Here is an 11,400-nt window from a genome sequence, read left to right as displayed (position 1 = left end):
CAAAATCATTTCTCATATTTGAAGATTTTCGTTTTTATCGATTCACAAAAGGAATCGTGACCTGAAAGGTCATGAAGCGTAGAACGCGTTAATTAGTTTCACACAAAATACATTGTTCGGATAGACAATACGTAACAGATACCCGCTTGAAAAGGGAATTGTTCGTTTTGAACCACACGATAGTGAGACGTGACAAAACCGAATATTACTGGGTAGTTAATTTCTATCTTTTTTTTCTTTTAAGTGAACTGAGAGTGAAACAACTGAAAGCGATTTCTCGAGATTTACTTGGAATAAAATATTTTATAAAAAGATTAAAAGATCAATTAGTAAAAATTTTGCGCAGAGATTGCGATTTGTTCATAGAAAAATACATAAAAGAATAAGGTTATTTCAAAGAGATTCAATTTACTTTCAGATAATATCTATTGTAATTTTATATTTTTTACTACTTCTAACACAAACATACAGGCGGTACAAGTTTTAGTTCTTTAGTAATCAAACGATAATTCTTCACTCTCATTCCACTGTATCCTGTTCGCAGAAATGCATTTCTTCGTTCCTTTCAATCCAGTTATATTAAAATCCATTTACTTGTAATGTAACCGAAAACGTACCGAACGTAACTGAAAATTAACTTTTCCACTTTCAGCGTTTAAAATATTCTTACGTTACTCTCGAAGTAACTTTTCTTGTTGGTTACGCGCTCATTTTCAACGAAAACAATGTAAATCTTATCACATAGCGTCGAGCGATAATCTTTGAATAAAGGATCCCATCATGTTCATGAAGGCACCGAGGAAAAGTTAGGCTTAAATCCTTGGAAAAATTGAGGGAAATTTGTCTAATCCGCTGCTGCTCCATGAAACGCTTCCTCAAGCTCAGTCGGAACAAAAATTCGATGAATCCAGTTTTCTAGATATTTTGTAATCAGAATATAAGCGTAGAAACATTGTTACTCATCTCGAAATAAAATATCAGAATGTGCAATACGAAATTTGGACAAAATAGGTAAAAGGAAGGTATTTTGCTGAAATGCAAAAATGATTGAATGAATGAATCGACTGGATATGAACATGAAATGAGTAAATTAATATTTTCGTCGCGAGGGAGATAGCTCGTGGCGATTGTCCTGTGGAAAGCGACGAAAATCCTGCAATTCTCGGTTTACAAAACGTCACGTAGTAAGAATAATTTTCAAGCTTTGAATAACCCGGATAAATTATAACCTGAATTAACCAGCGAAATTCGTTGTTCCGTTGCGAAACGTGTGAATTCGCGGCGCTGAAGCAGTTGCTGATTGTCGTTCGTTATGATCCTGATCGTGTTGTTGTACGAAGGATGGAATTGAATTACTTATTCGGCTAGTGGAAGTGACATATATTCTTGATCGTGTAATCATTAGTGGGATGATTGAATGACTTCTACCCGATTGAGCTTCGACATCGCCCGGTTGCTGTTTCAAGATCACGGAAGGTATGGTTTGGAATCGAAATAGAACGATGAAAAATGACAGGGTTGCATAAGCGTTTCGTAGTGACGTATTTAGAATGTTCCGTAACCGGCGGAGCGTGCTTCATTTTTTATCATAAATTGATCTTTCCGATTTTTTATCGTGAAATTTTTTAATAATGTTGGAGAATCTATTTCACTTATACAGAGGTATCAATTTGTTAGTTTACACATGAATAACTTTCCTGCTCCTTGTCATTCTATATGAAAAAGTAAACAGAAAACACAGAATAGATATTTCTCACGCGAGGGCTATTTTCTAGAAAATTGATCTAAATATTTATATTTATATTTGTACAGACTAGGTTGGTACTTATGGAGTTCTATGGTGGTAGTAAATAATAATGATTAACAATAGATTGCGTGGTGCAGTGTTAAATAATAAATAATTATAATTACTATGTTGCGTGCGAAATAAAATTATGTAGAATTGAAACAATGTAGCTATCGTATAACGCCAAATACTGAACTATGGAAAACTAAAGTATTAAAAATAGAAATGATTCTTGTTGAACGCGTTTCTTGTTGAACACGCTTAAGGAAGACAAATTATAAATGTGTTTAGATTATTATTTTTCTGAAAAATGTAAGTACTACATAACCGTAAGATCATGCACTGTAAAGTTTCTCGTTATCAAAAGAGGCATATTACTGTTCTGCTGGGAGAAGTGCAATAAGAGGCACACGAATAACTATGCTTTCTTGTTTAATAAGCAATTATCATTTCAAGTTTCTTTCAACTTTGACATTTACGTATGTGGGAGTTCCTTCTTGTTAATGAAACTTGTACGATATATGACATTCAGTTTCGAGGAAGTTTGAAGTAATAACAAACCCTTCTCTAATCTTTTGTGCTACTATACATTCTCTCCTCTTGCACTGTATTTATAGTTTAATTTATTCTGGGAGATTAATTCACAAAAAAGATGTACCTATCAACTTTTTAATTCGTTACAAACCATACTCTTTATCCATGATTTTACCAAAAAATAATTGGAAATCAATGACAGTTTATGCAAAAACATTTCAATGAAATAGTCCACGATTTCTTTGTGATAATCTTACGCTATGTCGAAAGTATAAAACTCACTTATGGAAATGTACAAGAAATTTTTAGAAATCAATTTACTATCTTTCATAATGCACAGTTTTATGTCAGATTATGGCGTTTCCTGCATCAATTAAAATACGTGCTAATTCGCAATATCACTGAAGTTCTATGGTGTTCATAATAAGTAGCCACTAAACTAACCATCGAAAACCTGCAGGATTTCATGTAACGACGTAGCATTACTGTACGTACAGCTTATGAACGCAGATTACAACATGAATGAAAATTGCGGAGAAACGTTCTTAAGCGTAATATTTTTCGATATCTGGCAATTTACCTGTATTTCCTGCAAATATCTACTGGGTTTTTATATAACTGTTACTCGCAATATTTTTGAGCGTTTAAAATAGAATTTTTCTTGCAAAATATCAATTCTTTTTATCGAATTATTAAAACGTTGTAATTATCATTTCATTGAATTTATATGACTGGTGTGTAGTAATTCGGATTACAATACAATTGCAATACAATTAAAATGCGGTATCGTTGAAAACTCTTTGACTTATTGTATAAAGATAACAGGTACAGCAGCACATTCACGATACTGTCCTGCCATCTGAATATTTCGATGAAAATCAGAATCTTGCAATAGGAACTTAATACAACAGCGGAAGTATCGCACATTGGAGGAATGGAATACTATATGTATATAGAAGGAGAGCCATGCCACCAGTTTTCGTTATACAATTCTGTTACATATGCTTTCTTAGTAATAAAAGTAGAGAATAACAACGAAGATTGACGAACTGTTTAAGAAAAGGACAATAGAATAATAGAAATATGATTTACTAACTATGATTACGATCTTCTAATACGTTTCTCCCATGTTAATATAAATATGGTACAGTAATGCAGACATTAAGCAAAGAAAGTAACCGTTCGTACGAGACAAAGTTATAGAATATTAGTTTCAATTATGTGCCGTTAGTAATTATGCTTTAAAGTTATTGAGATCATAGAATGACAGTAGATATCTTTGTAGAGGAAGAAGGATAATAATTTGAAAAGGATGATTTTACTTTCCCATTTTAAAACGCTCGTTTTCTAAGGAAAGCTTAATGAATTATTAATTAATTTTATAATACACATATTATTAACAATGGATTATTTATTATATATTATGTATGTAAATAGAATAATTCAATTTCTTCCTAAACCTGTTATCCATTTACTTTGTATCTTTATTATTTTTAAATCACAATGAGTTAATTAGATAAGATTTCTAAGGTGTTAGAATTTCAATTTGGCGCGCGGCGTTGTGTAGAACGCACACTGATCTCTCCACCAATTAGAAATTCGCAAGGTGACGCTTCGGTGGAGGGCTACTATTCCGTTGTCAACCGTCGTCGCGATTAGACGTATTTCTTCGAGTCAGATTTGTAGCGTAACCTAACCTTTTGATGGCGTCAGTTTTTCATTACTATTGTATTACTGTTTATACATTGTGATTAATATTGTTTAATTAATGCACGTTTACGTTATCCTTTACTGAACATTTTGGTAGTAAAATCAGGTAATCACGAGACTTATTTTGTTCTTTTTTCTTTGATCGTTTATTCGATTGTCAGACTTGCCGGTAGGTTCCCGTATCTTCTTGCAAGATAGTATTCTAGGTCGGTTATCGTTTCATTTTATTATAATTGTTATTAATATCATTTGTTTGGTTAATTTCTTGGTTTTTTAAATATACAGATTGTTGGTTGATTGCTGTTAACTACAGAGATGTCATGAAAGAAAATGAAGCATAAAGAATAAGCATCAATGTCTTTTTCATGCAGATTTGGTAATGCTAAATTTATTAATTAAATAGCAGTTACAGACGTATGTATACTTTTTCATTAGATTATTGATAATATTATGTATGTTTATTTCTTGATGTGTTTGTCATGTAATTTACAATATGCATATAATCGCCTTATAACATAATTGAATCATAAATAATCACGTAGTTTATTGAGAATATCACGATAAAGTTAAAAAAGATTAAAGACGTCACTCTATATCGATTTAAGTGTCAATATTATTGTAATTACGTTTAATTATTATCAATTTCTTTCTTTTTATTAAATAACTTAAACGTGATATTTCATTGTTTCAATTCATATCACAAAATAGAGTTAGAAAAGATGAAATAATTTATTTTTACATTTTTCTGCGTTTCGAAACCGACGCTCTGCGGTAGTATGGATTGTAAATATCTAACATTTTTTTTGCCGGAAAAGTACGAGGTAACTGATATGTTCAAACGTGTTTCAACCAGTGCAAGATCACACGCGGATTTTGCGTAGTGTTATTATGCCTTGAGGCATGTTTTATTTTGGAACTTTGATTTCTTGCAAACGTTCTTGAATATTGTTAACACGCGGCATAGTTTATTGTTACGAATCATGCTCTACACTTCGGTAACAAACGTTCAAACTTTATAATTCCTGCAATTCAATCGTATTACATTTGCAATATTTCTGAATATTTGCAATAGTAGAAAATACTTTTTAGTTCATAAATAATGTTTTACATATATATATAATATATAATAATAATTACTTCATAAATATATATATATTTTTTTATTCATACGTATATTTATGATATATATATGAGTATACGCACACACACATATTCTATTTTTTAACAATATTTATAATACTATTAATATTTATAATTCTATTAATGGAATATGAAAAATAATCACATATTTTTAAAAAGGAGATAGTATTTCCCTAACAAACGCTCAAATACAAATAAAAAGGAAGATATGAAAATATTTCTTTACTTCTTTTTCTATTACACTAATTTACACTAATTTAGTTTTATGTCCAGAGGATTTTTATGATCGCGAGCAATACAATCGGTAGAATTACTGATTGCTCCGTAATAGATCTTCAAATATTTTTCACAGCACACTAGCTCTAATTGATTATCGATTGTCACGCGCGAAACTAGTTTTCAAATTTTATGAAGTAAATAATTTGTATGGTAAATTAGTCATTTGTTCGTAGGTTATAATCTAAATGCGCGTATTAAAATCCTTTATTTTTTCTTTTTTTAATACATATTTTTTTTATAAAAATTCCTTTTTGAAATTAGAATCAGTGCTTCGTGCAAGAGGATTCAGTCTCACCAATATTAAAGAATATAAGTATCTTGAATACCGTGCTGATTATTAACATTACTTTTTTTAAAAACAAGTTAAGAAGAAATAATTTATGTTTTGTTACAGATTTATTATCTGAATATCTAGTTCTTATTATTTGAAGGGGACCTAGCAATGCTTCAAAATTTAAAAGCGTAAATATCATTATACATTGCATTTCAATTAATTTTATTTTTTTTATAATCAAAAGTTTCTAATAGTTAATACTGCCTTTAGAAGTGATTTATAATATTTCACATTTTGTTAAAGATGGTCGACATACTCCCCTTCTTCCTATCTTCTAGTAGGAATCTAGCTATGCTCCAGCAACCAAAAGTGTAAATATCTTTGTATATCATATTTCAATTAATACTATTTCCCATCTTATCATTAAACTTTCCCAATAATTAACACTATATCTTTAGGGATAAATTGTAATATTCTACATCTTGTTAAAGATGTTTCACACCCTTTTCTGCTTTTTCCTATCCTCTGGGGAGGATCTAATGGTGCTTCAGAAGCCAAAATTGTAAGTATCTTTGCATACTATATTATATCTCAATCAATCTGGCCGAATTTTTTCTATTGATGTCGAACTCTCTGAAATAATTGACATTGTACATTTAAGAATAACTGTAACGTTCCACATTTTTTTCGAAATTTTTCACAGTCGTCGACCTCGTCAAATTTGATAGTCCATGCTTGATAACAACCATCGTGATGATTTCTTCTGGGCTACTGCAATATTGATGGTAATATCCTCGGTGTTCAATGGTGAGTCGCATACATTTTTATTCTTCCAGTCATTCAATCATGTCGTAAGATGAAAGATACGAGTCGACACGTGTGATTGGCTATATTTTTCGTCGAATTTTTTTTACGAGCATACTGACCGCTGGTATTTATTATACCCATAAATAGTAACACATATTTTTGTGATTTATTTATTAGTTTAGAATAGGTTTTGTTGCACATCGCGGTTTTTGATAGTTAATTCAAACGCACGTATTTGAGAATTTATAAAATTAAAACTTGTTCAATATGAATATTTATAAAAACTAAATATTCATGCAAATATACATCTATATAAATATAAATAGTAAAGTAAGCTATGAATAGCGAAATATCAAATATTGATGTAACTTTATTTGAGTATTTCGTAGCAGGGAAATCAGATACTTTCCGACTTCATTACTATCAAAGCTGCAATTATTACACGATAGTAATAACAATAGACACTATCGTTATTATTAGATGTAATAAGTAATTTTCAATTTCATGTTTCTGCTTTATGATACTATTGATTTATTTAATTATTTGACTTCTACATTATAAGCTTCAATACAATTGAATACATAAAGAAATGTAAAGTTCAATTTCCGCCACAAGAATGTATGATATTTTAAGTACAAGAAGAAATTTCGCGACTGAGTTGATTTTTAAATCAAAGCAATAAGTTTGAAAAATTCTTTTGTATCTTCGAAAATGTACTTTAGTGAGAAAATTGCCTGAGATTATTTTTATCAATATTAAATTTAGTATCAATTATCCCACTGATATTTGTCTTTCTTCTAATAAGTATATTTCTTACTTGTTGCTAATTTTTTTCAATTAAGTGTTAAAATTTCAATAATATAATAAAGTAGATCCAATTAAGTAAAATTAATAAGTTAGAGTTATTACAATGTAAAATAAAGTAATAAAATACAAATTTAAAGAATATTAGTCTGCCAATTACAAACTATAATATAACAGACAAGCCAATCAGCTTTTTAATTCAGGATTTTTATATTTAACCGCTTCCGTATCCACTGTCAGGATCTCACTCACGTGTCCAGATGCTATTTCAGTGGGACAAAGACCATAGGTACGATGATCATATATCGAATAATTTGCTAGGCCGATAATGTGTTAGTGTATCGTGCATGACATATTTTCCACATGTGTGTCTGTGGTTAGATTATGGAATTGTGTCATTCTGACTTTTAATTCATATACTATAATTTCAAGCATCAAAACAGATTCATACAAATAGTAACCTAATTGCAATGTGCAATAACAGTATCAGATCCAATATTAAATAACCAGATTATAGATAGCGATATTATTAATCGTATTATTATATCTTATATCATTTGTGTCAATAATATAATTTTCTTAAGAATATGTATGAATACTTATGAGGTGGTATGTGTTGTCCGTGATAGTTGTTGTTGCTGGCTGTAGATGTCGCTGCTGATTTTCCTCCTAATTTAGTTGTGTAGAAGAAAAATCGGATTCCGGTCGCCGGGATTCAAACACGGGTTCCGAACGTTCGTAACCTAAGACGCTAACCACTTCTTTTTTTTTATTTATTTGTTTATTATTACCAGATTTTATGTATTACATATTTGTATTTTCCATAATAAACGATGAATTCTGGTTGTGGGGTGTTTCAGGCAAAAGTACCGATACGCGACGGCACGACATAGCCATGCAATATTACATTTTAAGGCGCTAACCATTGCGCTGCCGTCGTCCGACACTAGTTAGTGTCGAGTGGTGGTATTTGGCTTGTCGAGTGCCGCCACAGTACCCCCTTACCAGTGATAACGATATAATCTCAATGTGGTAAAGCGTCAGCCGATTGTTGTCCAATTTGTGCAGATATTGCGCGAAGTCTTGGATGTGGCCATATATACCTCTCGGTACGGTGCGGGGCGTTCCGCATACGGTCGTAGGCCTCTGTTGCTGTTTTTGGTATGACATGCTGGTAGTGATGCCCATGAACTTTACAATGGCTACATCGCTCCTGGCTTGGTCGGTCATCGTCTTGTATCCTGTCACCTGCATTGCGCGTCGATCGAAGGTGAGGTGTCGAGGCTTGCTGAAGATGGAAGGGCTGTTCTGTGTTCGTCGTAGCGACACAGTCTTAGATTCACGATGATGGAAGTCTCGGTAGCGCTATCACGGTCACACTTCTTTTCGCTGTCGATCACGTCGGGGTCACCAATTTGAGGTGGTATGTGTTGTCCGTGATAGTTATTGTTGCTGGCTGTAGATGTCGCTGCTGGGGTACTGCTGATTTTCCTCCTAATTTAGTTGCGTAGAAGAAAAATCGGACTCCGGTCGCCGGGATTCGAACCCGGGTTCCGAACGTTCGTAACCTAAGGTGCTAACCACTGCTTTTTTTATAGTGTTTATTGACCAGTATTTGTGTATTACATATGTGTATTTTCCATTATAAACGATGAATTCGGTTGTGAGGTGGTTCAGGCAAAAGTACCGTACGTAACAGTACGACATAGTCATGCAATATTACATTTTTTTTTAGGTTTACACTTGTAACTTAAATTTAAGTCGCTGTAGAGCGGTGCTTATGTACGATATTGTTTTTTTTTTTTCTTTCCATCTCTATCCTGAAAACCTGGTCGTAAAAACAGGACAGTTCGTTAGTCTATTTGGTTTCGTCGCTAACCACTGCGCTGCCGTCGTCCGACACTAGTTAGTGTCGAGTGGTGGTATTTGGCTTGTCGAGTGCCGCCACACTTATAACTAAAGTAAAGGTTTACACGGATCTTATCATATTCCTTGCAATGTTCACTAGCCTTCGTCAGTCGATTACAGAAAATAGTACGTGTATTAGAGTGTGCAAATTGTTTGTTAAACTCGACGACTGTCGGAGGCATCTTGGAACGTCTCTTTAATGAAAATCCTTATGCCCGGGCTATGTATGACAACCATGGAGCAAGTGTGTTATTGTGTCTGTCTCTTGCCATTTTGTTATAAATAGGACTGAATGGAATACATAGTATACTTTCTAGTATGAGTGTTAAATCATAATTAGGTAGGGCAGCCGTAGTCTTTGCTCTAGGCATGCTTTCGCGTGTTCAACCAGTCCCAGGAAATTTGAAGGTGAAGCTGGAATGAATGGTGCATGCCACTCGTCTCCGGTTTTACCCTCGATTCTTCAACTTACGCGATTATGGTCGTGAGTAGGATCCTAAACTAATGTTTATTCATTGCGCGAGCGTGCATGTGTGAACATACAGCGATCATTATGATCGTTGGTCAATCGTGTGTCTTTGAATCAATTTTCACGATTTATATTTTTATTCCGCCTTTATAAATTATTTTTTGTTTTGCAGTCAGAAAGCTTCGAGCTAGATTTAAGTTTCAGCAGGCATTGCACCCGAAGAAAAAAGAGGCTACAACCCAAACAGACCCGAAAAATTTTCCATAGAGGAGGGTTCTGGATCATGCAAAACATGGAAAGCCATTCTCATTACTATTTTGTCACTATGCTCGTTTTTAATATCTGCAGTTGTAGTATTTTTCTTCTTTTTTGAAGGAGGGGGAGCAATGTATATATCTCTTTGTTTTTATATTTCTATTTTTTTGTTAGTGTTGTGAAAGATTAATCACAGTTTGAATTAGAGTTGCGGATAAAGTGTGGATAAAGACACATACACATGTGTATCCCATGCTATATCCATTTACCTTATTGTATTTAGATTCTTAGATAGATAAAAGCCTTGAACAAATCATTACATTTTTATAAAGATAAGGTGTATAACACTTTCAGATCTGCGATAGTACCTATACAATATTTTAGGTTGACAAAGATCCATGGTATTTCAGGATATACAGAAAAGTAGTCAAGCTTTTAAAAGGTATATTCATCCCACACGACACCCCTTTCCTTTTCCTTGTTATAATTAGATACTTTATATATATAAGACAATTCGGATTTATTGTAAAATAAGGATAAATTTATGGTTAGGAAGGATGTTTCTGAGTTGGAAGGCTAGTTATTTTATTATTAGATGGGAATAAATTTAAAATTAAAAATTAAGATAGGTATTTTTTTGTTATAGAGTTGCTTAATAGTTACTTTTTAGTGGAGATCTTATATGATATGTATATTGTTAGGGAGGGATAAATTTACAGTTAGAAAATCTGTTTTTGAGTTAAGCAGTTAATGAATAATTATTTTTTAGTAAAGATTTTATACGATATGTGACACGATAACTACTATTACTATCTATTAAATACAATAATTAATTGTGTATATATTTATGACGTATTAATGGCTAAGTGCATGTGTAATTACTGATGGTTGGCATATGTAGTTAGTAACTAAGTAATAGAGTAATGTAATAATGTAATAAAGTAGTTAATAAATATATTAATCTTTTATAAAACATTTAATTCTGTTTTCCTCATCTTACATTCGTTAACTGTCAGTTACTCTATAATTTTCTTCACCGTGTATGAAACAGTATCTTATATAAAATTACATAATTAGTTTAAAATTTAATTTTTAGATTAGCTTTCCGTGTCAGTTTTCCTTGAATCTTCTATTATTGCGTATTTTGCATAACAATTAAAAGAATGAACGTTTTGCAAACGCACGCTCCGAGGAGAATTTTTTTACATACTAATGTTCCAAATTTAGTTTTGATGTTTGCTCGTAAAAGAAAGGTGGATGGGCCAGTATGTCGTTATCCCAGTAAGCCCTTCGAGGGTCTCAAATCGCAGTATCTTCACTTGGTGAGACTTGGGCAATCGTATTATTTGATATACAATTATTAATTGTGTCATTATGTACAATCGTTTCCTCCAAGTTTATTACTTGGATAATAATTTTATGAAACAATAGTAT

The 11,400-nt window shown here is 32.2% G+C and overlaps 1 long non-coding RNA gene across 4 annotated transcripts; it reads left to right on the top strand.

The window, feature by feature from the left end:
* Positions 1 to 3,948: 3,948 nt before the first annotated feature.
* On the top strand, positions 3,949 to 10,927 carry LOC105666494. Of its 4 annotated transcripts, none has more exons than XR_007226236.1 (8): positions 3,949 to 4,136; positions 4,316 to 4,406; positions 5,844 to 5,911; positions 6,027 to 6,094; positions 6,182 to 6,285; positions 6,427 to 6,530; positions 7,575 to 7,623; positions 9,884 to 10,927. It is a non-coding gene; the product is annotated as an uncharacterized LOC105666494 (long non-coding RNA). The 4 variants fall into 4 exon arrangements; XR_007226235.1 differs by having other exon boundaries at positions 3,949 to 4,236; XR_007226237.1 differs by lacking the exon at positions 4,316 to 4,406.
* The last annotated feature ends 473 nt before the right edge of the window (positions 10,928 to 11,400 follow it).

Source organism: Bombus terrestris, chromosome 14 (assembly GCF_910591885.1).
Source record: "Bombus terrestris chromosome 14, iyBomTerr1.2, whole genome shotgun sequence".
Lineage (NCBI taxonomy): Eukaryota > Metazoa > Arthropoda > Insecta > Hymenoptera > Apidae > Bombus > Bombus terrestris.
This window is presented reverse-complemented; position numbering and strand designations above follow the sequence as displayed.